The following is a 13,346-nucleotide window of genomic DNA, read 5'->3' on the forward strand; positions in this document are numbered from 1 at the left end:
TGCCACATCCTTCTCTCCGAGACGCCGCTTCTCCAAAGAAAGAACACTGTCATGCAGACTCCACATAGCACCAGTTGCAGCATCGAGCATATTTCTCGGTAGCATCGGCCTACCCGCCACATGCACCCTCCTCGAGATATCCGCAGTTGAAGGTGGCCCGTCCTGAGCACGGATCGTACTTGGTGCTGGCTGGCCCACACCCTTGTTAGTCTTTATTTTGCGTGCCTTCTTCTTCTCCTATAATGGGACCGAGTTCTGCTCACAGACCGCCTTCTTGAGTGTGTTGGGGCTGATCATATTTCGCACCTCGCCTATCTGAGGCTCGGTGAAGTCGGCAGCTGGAGGCATCTCCTGAGAGCTGAACTGCAGACGACGCCTGTTGCAACTTGGCTTCTCCGTGGTACCAGCTAGATCGCACACGTCTTTTGTTGGGTTGGGTTCTTGAGAAGGAGGCCCCATGAAGTCGCCACCGTCCCCATGATCGGCAAAGTACTGATCGACGTTGGCAAATGTATCGTCGTTGTGGTCGTTCTGATCCTGTGCCATATGCATGTTTGGATCCAGTGGCATAGGGATGTCCGGCACCGTTGCGGCGGTCTTGCCATGGGGCCGACTTGGCGCCGGCACGACTGGCGGTGTTGTCTTTGGGGTGGTGTCCCCCGCCCCCAAACGAATCTGGCTCTTCGGCCAAAGCAGGGGCCAGCTCAGGCAGGCGCTGAGGGTCATCACGTCATCATCGTCGGCCCCGATGGGTCGAATCGGAGGTAACAACTCGTCGCAGCCTGGCAGCACCCGAACCAGTTGAACCCTAAACAAGTTGGGTGGCATCTGGGTACCGTGGAACAAGGGGTTGCCCGGTTGAACGATTTTGCCCTTGGCGACATCGACCAACTCGTTGTTCACGAAGTGCAGGAGAGTGCACGGAACGTCGGCGGCGCCCTGCGAAAACATGTAGGGCATTAGGGATGCCCAGTCAAAGGCAAGGAGATGAAGTCCTCGGCCGAGAGAGGCTTAATTAGTTACCGTGATGATGGCGTCGAGCTCGGCTAATGTCGAGGCACCGCCAACGGCGGGCGTGCAGTTGACGGAGGGGCCGCTTGTTGCAGAGGTGCCGGCCGACGTACACCCGGGTGCATTAAGCTCCCGTGCCGGCGTCGGAGACACCAATGCCGCCTCCGCCGGAGACACCAATGGCCCCGCCATCGCGTTCTGCGAGTTGCTGGCCGTGAAGCTAGGAATCGGGGGCGGCCCCTGTTGGCCGCCCGCAATCCACGCACTAATCCCCTGGATCAAGGTAGGCACAATGGCGGTGATCGTCGCTCCGAGTTGTTGTTGCACTTGCTCTTGGACAATCTCCGGAATCCGCGCCACCTGTGCCCTGAGTTCTTGAACCTCGCGCGCCTGGCTTTCCGAGCTGGTCTTTTTCTCCTTTCGCCCACCAGTGTTATAGTATGACGACCATTTTGTCGACAAGCCTTTGCCGGCCACACGACCAGCTGACGTCGGCTTACTGAGCTTATCCTTGTTCTTCATTACATTCAACGCCCTATTTAGAGTGGTGTCCCAAGGGTTGCTCTTAGTTGACCCCGCGCTACTGCTTTCAGTCGCCTGCGGAAGGAATGTGAACCATTTAGAAATTTGGCTTCATTAATTAGAATGCAACCATATGGAGCTAATTACGCGGGGGTGTATTCCTTACTAGAACAAGCTCAAGCGCCCTGGTCTTCGGATCCGTGGTAAGCTCCTTTGTTTTCGGGTCCTTCTTGTACCGGGCCCTGACAAAGTTCCTGGTCTGCTTGTCACCGTATTTATCGAAGAGGGGCGGTAGGCCTTGCTCGGCACGGTCCGCCTCCTCCTTGTCCCATATAGGCTCTGCCACTCTGTAACCGCCGGGACCGAGTGTGTGTTCCCCTAAGTTCAGCTCCCGCATTTCTTTCCCCCACTTACTTGATTCGGAGTTTGCGGTGCTCGAGCAATTGATCTTGAAGTCGTTGTAGTCATCTTCGGTGATCGAAGGATTTTTCTCCTTGATCTTCTCATAACTCTCACCTTTCTTGATCATTCTCTTCACATTGCTTTTCCAAGTAGACAGGGCCTTGCTCATCTTCGTGAGGGCAGCATTGTTCACTTTATTCCCTTTGAGGCTTGTGTTTTCAAATTCAGCGGGGAACTTGTATCGTTCGTGCAGCTTCGTGAAGAGGAGGTTGCGCAAATTCCCTCGGTCAAGATGCCTCAGGTTCTCGGTGTTGATCGAGACGGTGCTCCGGAGAATGCACCCGAGCTAAAGCGAGTACCCCTTGACTATTCGTTCGGGCGCCGTTGGATTCCCGTCGGAGTCCACTTCAGTAACTTCCTCCTTGAGGGTGCGGAGCACGGTCGGGCGCCGGTCCTTCCGTTGCCTCTTCGGTTGGCTGCCATCTGTGCGTGCGCCGCCATCATCAGTGGTGGCATCCTCGGCGGCACCATCAGTGGTGGCATCAGTGGGGTCATCCTCGGCGGTACCATCAGTGGTCTCAGGATCGGTGGGGAAGGCGGCATCCTCATACAAGTGAGGTTGTTCCTCCATCTCCTGGGACAGCTTCCAGAATGCCTTGACGCCCGAACCCCCGGCCTTATCGTTGTTGGCCATGTTTCTCTCTAAATAGGAACAAAGTTTGGTCGAAAAGTTGGTTATTGTCAAGGAACAAGATCATGGTCTCATCATTTAGGGTTTGTCGACACCGAGGCATCCTAAAAGCTAAGCTTTTATCATTGAGGGTTTTTCGACGCCGAGGCACCCTAAAAGCCTAAGCTTTCATCATTTCGGTTTTTATCGACACCGAGGCACCCTAAAAGCCATGCATTAGTCACAAGTACGCCGGGGCACTTGATCCTACTTAATTAACTACTAAGATACCCCGGCCCATGCATTTGTCACAAGTACCCCATATGTCCTATTTTTAGCAAAGTCATGCTAAAATTCACGGAAAATTTCAGCATGACCTTTGCTGAAAATAGGACATATGGAGTACCCGAATTTGCCGGAACGGAAGTTAATCGACATTCCGGCAAACTCAAGGGCCTCTCGGGTGGACAAGGCAAAAAAGGCCTCCATCACAACATGGAAAATACATTGGCATGTGAAGAGGTGAAACAATATATGCATCTCCAAGCAGTATCATTCAACATTTTGGACAAAACACTACAAGCAACATGAGCATAAATGGCTAGTTTAAGCGTGAACCGCATCATACAAAATAGAAGAACTTCACTACACAACTGAAACTCAATTAAGCTAGTTAAATGGAGTTCATCTACTCACTAGCAGTACTACTAGCTGGCAGTACTTAAACAAGTTAAGCTACTCACTACAGTATTGGCTACTCACTTAAGCTAGAAGCTACAAGTTAAACACATTTTACCAAGATTGGCTACTGAAAGATTGGGTAATTCATCCGAACTGTCAAACAGGTTTTGCAAGAAGCAGTCGTGTTTCCAACAAGCAGAAAACTAAAACATCCGTGACAGAAGTTTCATTTCTCAATATATATGTACCAACACATTAATGATTAATAAAAGTACAGATAGACTCCTCAAAATACTTGGGCCAGATGCTGCACCAGTGCTATAGAATGATCAAGGTATGGTGCCACAAGGTTTTACCTAATCTAATTTTCCACCCTTCCCTCTGTTTCAAACCTACACTTGTTAACCTTGCGGCTATTGTGGAGTTTTGCAGTATGCTGGTTTTACTTACATGAACAAAATTTATGTTGGGAGCAGGGAGTATCCCTGCTGTACGTGTCAGAAAAAATATGGTTGATTCTAGAGCTAAGTTGATACTCCAAGAGGTGTTCTACGCATGGGAGCTCCATTTAAATCAAACATAGTATGCAGTTCCCAAACAAAATGTACTCAGGAGTCCAAAAGCGAAGTTCAGAGACAGATTGTTGTATTAGGAACATACACATGAGAATGTCATGGCACCACGAACCCTGTTGGGAAACAAAGAGAACTCCATAGAAGCTAATTCCAAAACAATAAAAGTGAAGAATTTGTATAGCTAGACCTATATGGACTGACATAGGATAGACTGAATACATAATTCTGCTAGTGGTGAGGCAATCAATGGTACTTCAATGCCAATAATTTCCAGAATTTGAATCATCTCTAAACCACAGCAACGAAAACTCAATAACTTCAGCTCAAGAGCTAAACTCATTAACGAAATATGAAGAATAAAAATAGAGAATCATAAAGAGAACACATCTGATAATCATAAAGCTATATTTGCTACTGTTTTTATACCTAATTTTTTGCTACTGTTTTTTTAATTTGCTACTGCTTTTTTTATTTGCTACTGTTTTTATACCTAAACAAAATTTCCCTAGCTATATTTGCTACTCTTTTTTTATTTGCTACTGTTTTTATACCTAATTTTTTTGCTACTATTTTTAAAATTGCTACTATTCTTTTAAAATTGCTACTGTTTTTTATACCTAAACAAAATTACCCTAGCTATATTTGCTAATATTTTTTATTTGCTACTGTTTTTATACCTAATTTTTTTGGTACTGTTTTTTTAAATTGCTACTGTTTTTGCTACTACCCTAATTTCCTAAAAGATTTCTAACTTTGCTAACTGTGCTAGATTTGCCCTAAAATTTACTGCCCTAACCCTAAAATTTGCAAACCGTACACCCTAAAATTTACAAAGGGGAAGGAGGAGGCCGGAGGGGGAGGGAGAGGTGGGGGCAGTACCTGAGGAGGCGGAGGAGGCCGGAGGGGACAAGGAGGAGGTCGGAGCGGCGCGGTGGTGGCGCGGACGAGGAGGAGGGCGAGGACGAGGACGACGGGGCGGCGGCGTCGGGAGAGGAGAGGGGAAGGGGATCGAGGGCAACGTCGAGGGGCGAGGAGGAGGTCGGGGCAGCGGCGTCGGGAGAGGAGAGGGCGGCGTCGCGGCGTCGGGGCGTCGGGGCGGAGACGAGGACGACGGGGCAGCGGCGTCGGGAGAGGAGAGGGGAAGGGGATCGAGGGCGAGGGCGAGGGAGAGAGAGGGGATAGGTTTGGGCCGGGTATAGGAGAGGGGAAGGGGATCGAGGGCGAGGGCACAATACTAATGGCGCACCACCCCTCGGTGCGCCATAAGTACATCCATACTAATGGCGCACCTCACCCTGGTGCGCCATTAGTATTTTTTTTTTATTTCTGCTCGAGCCAACAGGTTATCTTCCACCTGACCTGATCCACACCAAGTTCCCTCTACTAGCTTGACTGGTCAGCAGCCAATTCTCACGCCAGGAGGTCCTGGGTTCGATTCCCAGGCTCCACAATTTTTTTTATGCATTTAAAATGCTATTTGATATTTATTTGTGTTTAAATATGTTCAAACTTGTTTAAATCATAACAGTAATATTTTTTTATAAGACAGTAATAATTTTTTTTAAAATATCATCAAACAGTAATGCCGGTGGAGCGGGGGAGGGTGCGCGGGGTGCGGGGGGCCGGTGGACCGGGGGGTGCTCGCCGGCGAGGGGGACCGGATCTGGCGAGGTGGGATAGCGATCGAGATGGAGGGGGATCGAGATCAAGTGTCCATGAAATTTAAAAATATTCATGATAGTTCAAAAAGTGCCCATGAAATACAATCGAGAAATGAAGGCTACGATTTAAATACAATCGATCTTAGCTAGCTATCTGTTCACAATCTTCTTGCCCTTCTTTTTCGCAAATGGAGTTCTTCTATGGAACGGACGTCCTTTAGGTAGGGTGGTCCTGCTTCTTCTTGTGGTGTATGCTGCTACTTCATCATCGTCGTCATGTTCGATTCTCGGGTCGCCGTACTTGTCGAAGTCTTGCTCATTGGCTACTCCATCCATTCCGATGATCTTCCTTTTGCCTCTCCTCACGACAACACGACTGGGCTTTGATGGGTCGGTAATGAAGAAGCATTGGTCCACTTGGGAAGCCAGTACCCATGGCTCATTTTTCGCGGTGACGTTTGCGCCTGCTGTCTTGGATTTGGCTTTGGGTATAACCATGGTGGTGAAATACCGGTCTTCTTTTAGGACGCTCTTGGCCCATCTGACACGGAACATCGGGACCTTCTCTCCAGCGTAGCTCAGCTCCCAGATCTCCTCGATCCTTCCGTAGTATCTGTCCTTGTCGTTACCGGTGTAGGATTCCATCGTTACCCCGGAGTTCTGATAACCTTTGCTCTTCATGTCCTTGGCCTCGGTGTAGAATGTGTAGCCGTTGATATCGTACGCCTCATAGGTCATCAGGTTGTGCTCGGCGCCCTGTGACAAGGCGAATATGAGTTGTTCTTCCGCGGAAGAATCCTCATGTAAAGGGTACGACAGAAGCTTCTGCTTGAACCAACGCGTGAAACATGAGTTGTGCTCTTTGAGTATATCTCCGTCCGTCCTCTCTTGGCCTCGGTCATTGTACGTCATCTTAATAAAGGTTTTGTGCTGTACCACCCAAGGATCGACCACGTCTATGTGTTGCAGCGCGACTAGGTTTGCTCTTTCAAAGTCGGCGAGTCGACCCTCGAAGTCGACATGCATTTCGCGGCGATCCTCACGGTGACCCCATCCAGCGAGCCTGCCGAGGTGCCTGTTGACGGGCAGACCAACGAGGTTCTCGATGCCTAGATAATTCGTGCAGTAGGAGATGCACTCTTCGGTGAGAAAGCCCCTGGCTATGCTTCCCTCTGGACGTGACATGTTGCGAACGTATCCTTTGATGACACCATTCATCCTTTCGAACGGCATCATGTTGTGCAGGAACGTCGGCCCGAGTTGGATGATATCGTCCACGATATGGACCAGCAGATGCACCATAACGTCGAAGAATGCGGGCGGGAAGTACATCTCAAGCTCGCATAGTATCACCACGATCTCTTCCTGTAGCCTTCTGAGTTGCCTCACGCCAACAGACTTCCGAGAGATGACGTCGAAAAAGTTGCATAGGCCAAATAGCGTTTCACAGACGTGCGCGTCCATGATCCCACAGATTGCAACTGGAAGTATCTGCGTCATCAGCACGTGACAGTCGTGAGACTTCATCCCGCTGAACTTCAGCTTCGCTAGGTCTAGGTATCAGCTTATCTTCCCCGCGTAACCGTAAGGAAGTTTTACTCCTACGAGGCAGGTGAAAAACTGCTCGATCTCCTCCTGACTTAGAGTGAAGCACGCGGGAGGGTAGTCATTTCCGTTCTTCTTGGCCTTTTTGCCTTTGTGACGACTTTCCGTGTCCTGCTTCGCCTCATCATCATCATCATATATAGCGTGAAGCTCCTGCCTGATGCCCATTGATTTCAAGTCTGCCCTTGCTTTCGGCCCATCTTTGGTCCTCTCTGGCATGTTGAGCAGGATACCAAGCAGACTCTCGCACACGTTCTTCGTCATATGCATGACATCAAGGCTGTGAGGCACACGGTGGATCTTCCAGTACGACAAGTCCCAGAAAACAGACCTCGTTTTCCATACCTTCAGCAGCGGCTCTGGCGCCTTTCGCTTCTTTCCCGGCTCTGGCGCCTTTTGCTTCTTTCCCGGCAGTGGGCAGTCTTTCCAATTTTTCAACAGCTCGTCTATTTCCTCGCCGCTCCTCGTACGCGGGCGTCCTCGGTGTTCGGTTTCACCATCGAATAGATCCTTGCGTTTTCTCCACGGGTCATCGTCGCGAAGCCACCTTCGATGTCCCATGAACACGGTTTTCGAAGACCCGGGATCTCTATCTAGCTGGCGATACATTGTGTCATCCATGCACCTGACGCATCCAGAAAATCCGTGGACCACCTGCCCCGCCACATATCCGTAACCGAGATAGTCGTGCACCGTCGTGAGCAGCGCGGCTCTCATAGGGAAATATTCTTTCTCTGCGGCGTCCCACGTATTGGCTGGCGTTTTCCACAGCGTGTCAAGCTCCTCTTTCAGCAGCCCCAGATACAGATTGATGTCATTCCCTGGTTGTTTCGGTCCTTCAATTAGCATACTCATGTGAATGTACTTCCTCTTCATGCACAACCAGGGGGAAGGTTGTACATCCACACAAACACAGGCCAGGTGCTATGTGTGCTTCCCTGGCTGCCAAACGGATTGACTCCATCGGTGCTCGCGCCCAGCACGATGTTCCTTGGATCGTTCCCAAATTCTAGGTCTTCGAAGTTCAACGCTTGCCACTGGCTCGCATCCTTAGGGTGACTCAGCATCTTGTCTTTTTTATCTATCTCCGGATCATTTGCGTCATCTTCTCGCTTCTTCTCCTCCCTATCCGCGTGCCAACGCAGGAGCTTTGCTACCTTAGGGTCCGCGAAATACCGCTGCAGACGAGGAGTGATCGGAAAGTACCACACCACTTTTGGAGGAGCTTTCTTCCTCTTCTTGTATCGAGTGACGCCGCACACCGGACATATGGTAGACTCCGCGTGCTCGTCCCGATAAATGATGCAATTGTTCATGCACACATGGTATTTCACGTGCGGTAAATCCAGAGGACACACGATTTTCTACGCCTCCTCCAAACTGGTCGGGCACTTGTTCCCCTTGGGAAGACGTTCGTGCCAGAATGACATGTTCTCGTCGAAGCATGCGTCGGTCATTTTGTGTTTTACCTTCATCTCCAGAGCCATGAGCGTTACTTTCAGGCGGGTATCCTCGGGCCTGCATCCTTCATACAATGGAGTAACCGCGTCTAACTCAAGTTGATCCATCTTGGCTTTCTCTCGGGCGGCAACTCTTGCCTTATCCGTCTGCTTGAGACGCAGCTCTTGAATATGAGGGTCCTGCACCCAGCCCATCGATGGTCCAGCGTCGTCTGCTCCGCCGGCATCATCATCTTCATGATCATGCCCGTCGTCTGCTCCGGCATCTTCCTCATCATCATGTCCTGCATCTTCTACATGATGACTGTGTACAGCATCACCGTCGTGATCATCTCCTGGGGATTCTTCGTCTTCTCGCCCGCCCGAGCCGCGGTGGTTGTCTTGCTGCCCTTCCTCATTTCTTGCCCGGCCCCCATGGACGACTTCGTAGTCATCTTCATCACCTTGCCACCGATAGCCATCCATGAAACCACGCAAGAGCAGGTGGTCCCGCACCTGCCCGGATTCCGGGTCCGCAATAAGGCTCTTCAGCTTGCATCTTCGACACGGACATCTTATCTCCGTCTCATTCTTTTGAAGCATCTCGGCCTTCGCGGACCTCAAAAACCTATTCACGATGCCTTCGGTCATCATGCGGACCATGGTCGCCTGCGGGGTAGAGCAAAACGATATTTTAGAACCAAGAAAAAATTTGGCATGACTTTCCCTAAAAATAGGACCAAAAAGAATGCTTAATGCCAAAATTCTCGCCGAAACGGAAATGAATCAACATTCCGGCAAAATATTGGCAACTATCGCATTTCAAATACCGGTACACCTCCAAACACAAACACATATGCAACACCACAAACATATGCAACACCACGAACATACATAGATCTAGCTAGGCCATAAAAAGTGCATGTGCACATTGTTGTAGGGAGAACAACATAAATATAGCTTCCCCCCTTACTTACCTATCAAAACAAGGTAATTTAACCACTTAAATTGAATGAATCTATGGTGGAAATGAGGTGAAAAAGAGGAGGCACCCGAGACAAGGAGGAGGTGGAGAGAATGAAGTGGGGAGAAAGTGAGTGTGGGTAGGAGAGGCTATCCAAAATATCTTGTTGCTGCCCACTTACTAATGGCGCACCAACTCTAAATGCGCCATTAGTAATCCAGGTTACTAATGGCGCACCTTCTGGTGGTGCGCCATTAGTAGTTTTGCAAAAAAAAACATACTAATTAGTGGCGCACTTTCCGGCAGGAAAAGTGCGCCATTAGTAGTTTTGCAAAAAAGGGAATAAAAAATATAATAGAAAAAAAACATTAGTGGCGCACTTTCCGGCAGGTGCGCCATTACTAGTTACAACTAGTAATGGCGCACTGTGTCTGGATGCGCCATTAGTATGTTTGGACAGGCGCACTAGTTAAAAATTTTTTTGATACTAATGGCGCACCCTGGGCCAGGTGCGCCATTACTAGTTACAACTAGTAATGGCGCACTGTGTCTGGATGCGCCATTAGTATGTTTGGACAGGCGCACTAGTTAAATTTTTTTTTTGATACTAATGGCGCACCCTGGGCCAGGTGCGCCATTAGTAGTTTCAACTCTAATGGCGTATCAGAAGGTGGTGCGCCATTAGTATATACTAATGGCGCACCGCTTGTCTGGTGCGCCATTAGTGTCAATCCCATCTATAGCCCTTTTTCTAGTAGTGAAGGGATCTGGTTACGAAATTCTAACGATTCTTCTCGGTCATAGTTGCTCTTCTCGAAGAGGTCGATCCATTACATTGATGTCTTCAGTCCTCTGCATCAGGTCATCATGATGAAGTTTGTCATCCTTCCTTCAGGATCTTCACCGTACTTATGAAAGGGTGAGAAGGGAAAACCCTATAAGGACGGATTCTAACAAGATCGAGCATCAAGCGGTTAACCCAGGGGAAGAAGCATAAGTATCTCTCGAATTGAAACCTAAGAAGATGTCGAGAGCAAAGTAAGAAGGTACCATGAGAAGTTTCAAACGGGTAGGAAATCGTTCGATGCCTGTTACAGGGCGTGAAAGGGGTTCAAAGCAACGGGAATAAGTATTGTGTCTGATATCAGACTTGAAGGTGGCTCGTGAATTACATACGAGGCCACGCGCGATGAATTAATTTGGGAACAGGGGGTGCACAGGAGAGTCAGGTTTTGATCCTGTGGAACTGTGGGTTATGGGCCCACCATGTGAGTTAAAAGTAGGAAGGGCGGAGACGTCTTGCGTGATCTTGCAAGCAAGGCATGTCAAAGGGTAGCCTGTCTTTTATGTCGGCAACAACATTGATACCAAGGGCGAGGGACGAAGAGAACCATTTTCCTGCTCGTCGAAACGAGGCGGACCAATAGGCAAAGTTCTCGTCCATCGGTGGTTACCGGAATATCATCGACCATAGTAACAGGTTCTTACTGACAAAGTCGTACACCAAGGTGCTTACAAAAGCAGTGACTTATTACTGCTCAGATCATATAAATCACAAGAAAGGTTAAACCAAACATTGGAAAGGAAGATATGATTATCAGATTTAAATAGAAGAATGGAAAGGAAAATGTATTTAAACACATATTTCATGGGTATATCCTTCCCAAGGACAAGCAGAGCATGATATCTGTGACAATATATAATGTAGAAAACCCTTTAGGTAAGGGGAGAGAAACTTCATGACATTACCCATACAGCGGTGTTTGGATAATTGAGCAAGAAACATTTAGCATTGGGCTTAAAATGTTCTAGTTGAAAATCGGAGTACCACAGACATGCTTCGAGATAGCATTGACATGGTCTTCAAGCAAAGGTTGGACTTGGATATACAAAGGATTCATCAGGAACAACTTATAGAATAAGTCTTACAATTTCCTCATGGAAGAATGGTTAACCTTGCTAAGATGGAAACTATAACAATAGGTCCTCGGACCAGGTGTGCTTGGCATGTCATCACCTTACCGGTCCATATAAAGACCAATGTTGTGACTCTTGGAAAATGTTCCAACCATCATATCTGACCGAGATTCAGATCGGATTGGTGTCAGGATACCTCAGACTTAGGATGCCTGAGAAGAAAAGGTGCGGCACAATTTGACGAGATGACATTGTAAGATTCTCGGGAAATGAACTATGGAAGCGAGTTCCAAAACAAGAGTCCCTCAGTAAACCAACGAGAGGATGAGGAGGTGGCTGATGGAATCAGCGACAATTCATCGAGATTAACAAAAGATGGATTTCCACAACTATGTGAACAAGGAGATAACATTTGTCAGATCGAATGGTATAATGATGTATGCTCGAGGAAAACATACACAATTAAACATTGGTTGAAAGGGGCACCCGAAATATGGGTTGGGTTGCACGACCAACGTCGGAATGGGAATTTAGCAACCAGCACACTACATTTGAATTATTGTCCATTAACTCTGAAGTAACAATGTTGCTAGAGATATTAAATTCTCATAACAGAGTTCACTCAACACGGGGACCAAGAGAAGAATGATGATGGTGAGAAGCATCATTGTATCAAGAATTTCTTAAGAGGTGGTGAAACTCTCACGACATTCTTGGCATAAAAGATGGTAATATTCGAAGGTAAAGAAGAACAATTGCTGGATAGCACGGAACTCAAGGTATAACACCAAACATGAACAAGCTTGTGTTGGTGGGAAGGCAATAAGGTGGTCGATGATAACACAGATCATCGAGGGCAAGGATGGTATTTCTCATCATGAACTCAATTGATATCCTGGAAGAGCTCATAAGGCTGATGATGATCACGACACATTTGCCGAGAGATTTCATGAAGGTGTAATCGATCGGCGATGACATCAAGTCAAAGGAATGATGAAGCGAAAGGTTATTGAAACCACGGGTATGACACAAATTCGAGACCAAGCTTGTTGTCCAAGGCGAAATGATAAGACGAGGAAGGTCGGCGTAAGCTTAGCTCATCGTCGAAAATCGTGCTTCGGAAAGAAGGACCAGATAGCATAGTTAAAAAGTTGCATGATAATGACATAGCCGAGCAGGCTAGGGATGACGTGATCGAGTACAAACTCATAAGCAAAGGGGATTACTAAGAGTTTTTTAATCGTGATGTGGACTCAATTCAGTTATCGATGTCCTTGAGTGTTTAATAACTCGGGGCTCGTGAAAAATTGGAATAAATGAGAATGTAATACTTGATGGAGAACTCATAAGAAGTTATGCAGTTCCATGATAATCTCGAGATACCAGGGGGTAATACTCGACGACAGATTAAAATAGAGGTTGGATTGGGTATTGCTCTACAGAAGTCAAGTGCTTAAACTTGCACGAGAAATGGTGTTTAAAGGAGAACATGGTCGAAACCACGATTGCAAAAGGCCAGATCCCAGATATAAGATTAACTTATACCCAGGTAATAATTAATTTAAGAGAAGCTTTTAATGATAAGATCTACATCGTGTCCATGGGCATGAACACAAAGTTCAAGGTCAACTCCCACTTCTGCAATGCATAACCTTTCATTCACTGCTCTATTAAAAATAATTTGAGTGCGAAGACCTACCTGGTGAATTACCAGAGGAGTATGAACCTTGGAAAACTTTCGGGTTCACACAGATTAAGGAAGGCATAGGTTCAACCCATCAGGGCATCTTAGGAACATATACCACAAACTTCGGAGTAAATATTACAAGCTCGAAAGAAGAGCATTGTTCAAAAGCAGATGATACAATTTACCAAAGGCATTATATACCCATGGAAAGG

Source organism: Aegilops tauschii, chromosome 2, assembly GCF_002575655.3.
Source record: "Aegilops tauschii subsp. strangulata cultivar AL8/78 chromosome 2, Aet v6.0, whole genome shotgun sequence".
NCBI lineage: Eukaryota > Viridiplantae > Streptophyta > Magnoliopsida > Poales > Poaceae > Aegilops > Aegilops tauschii.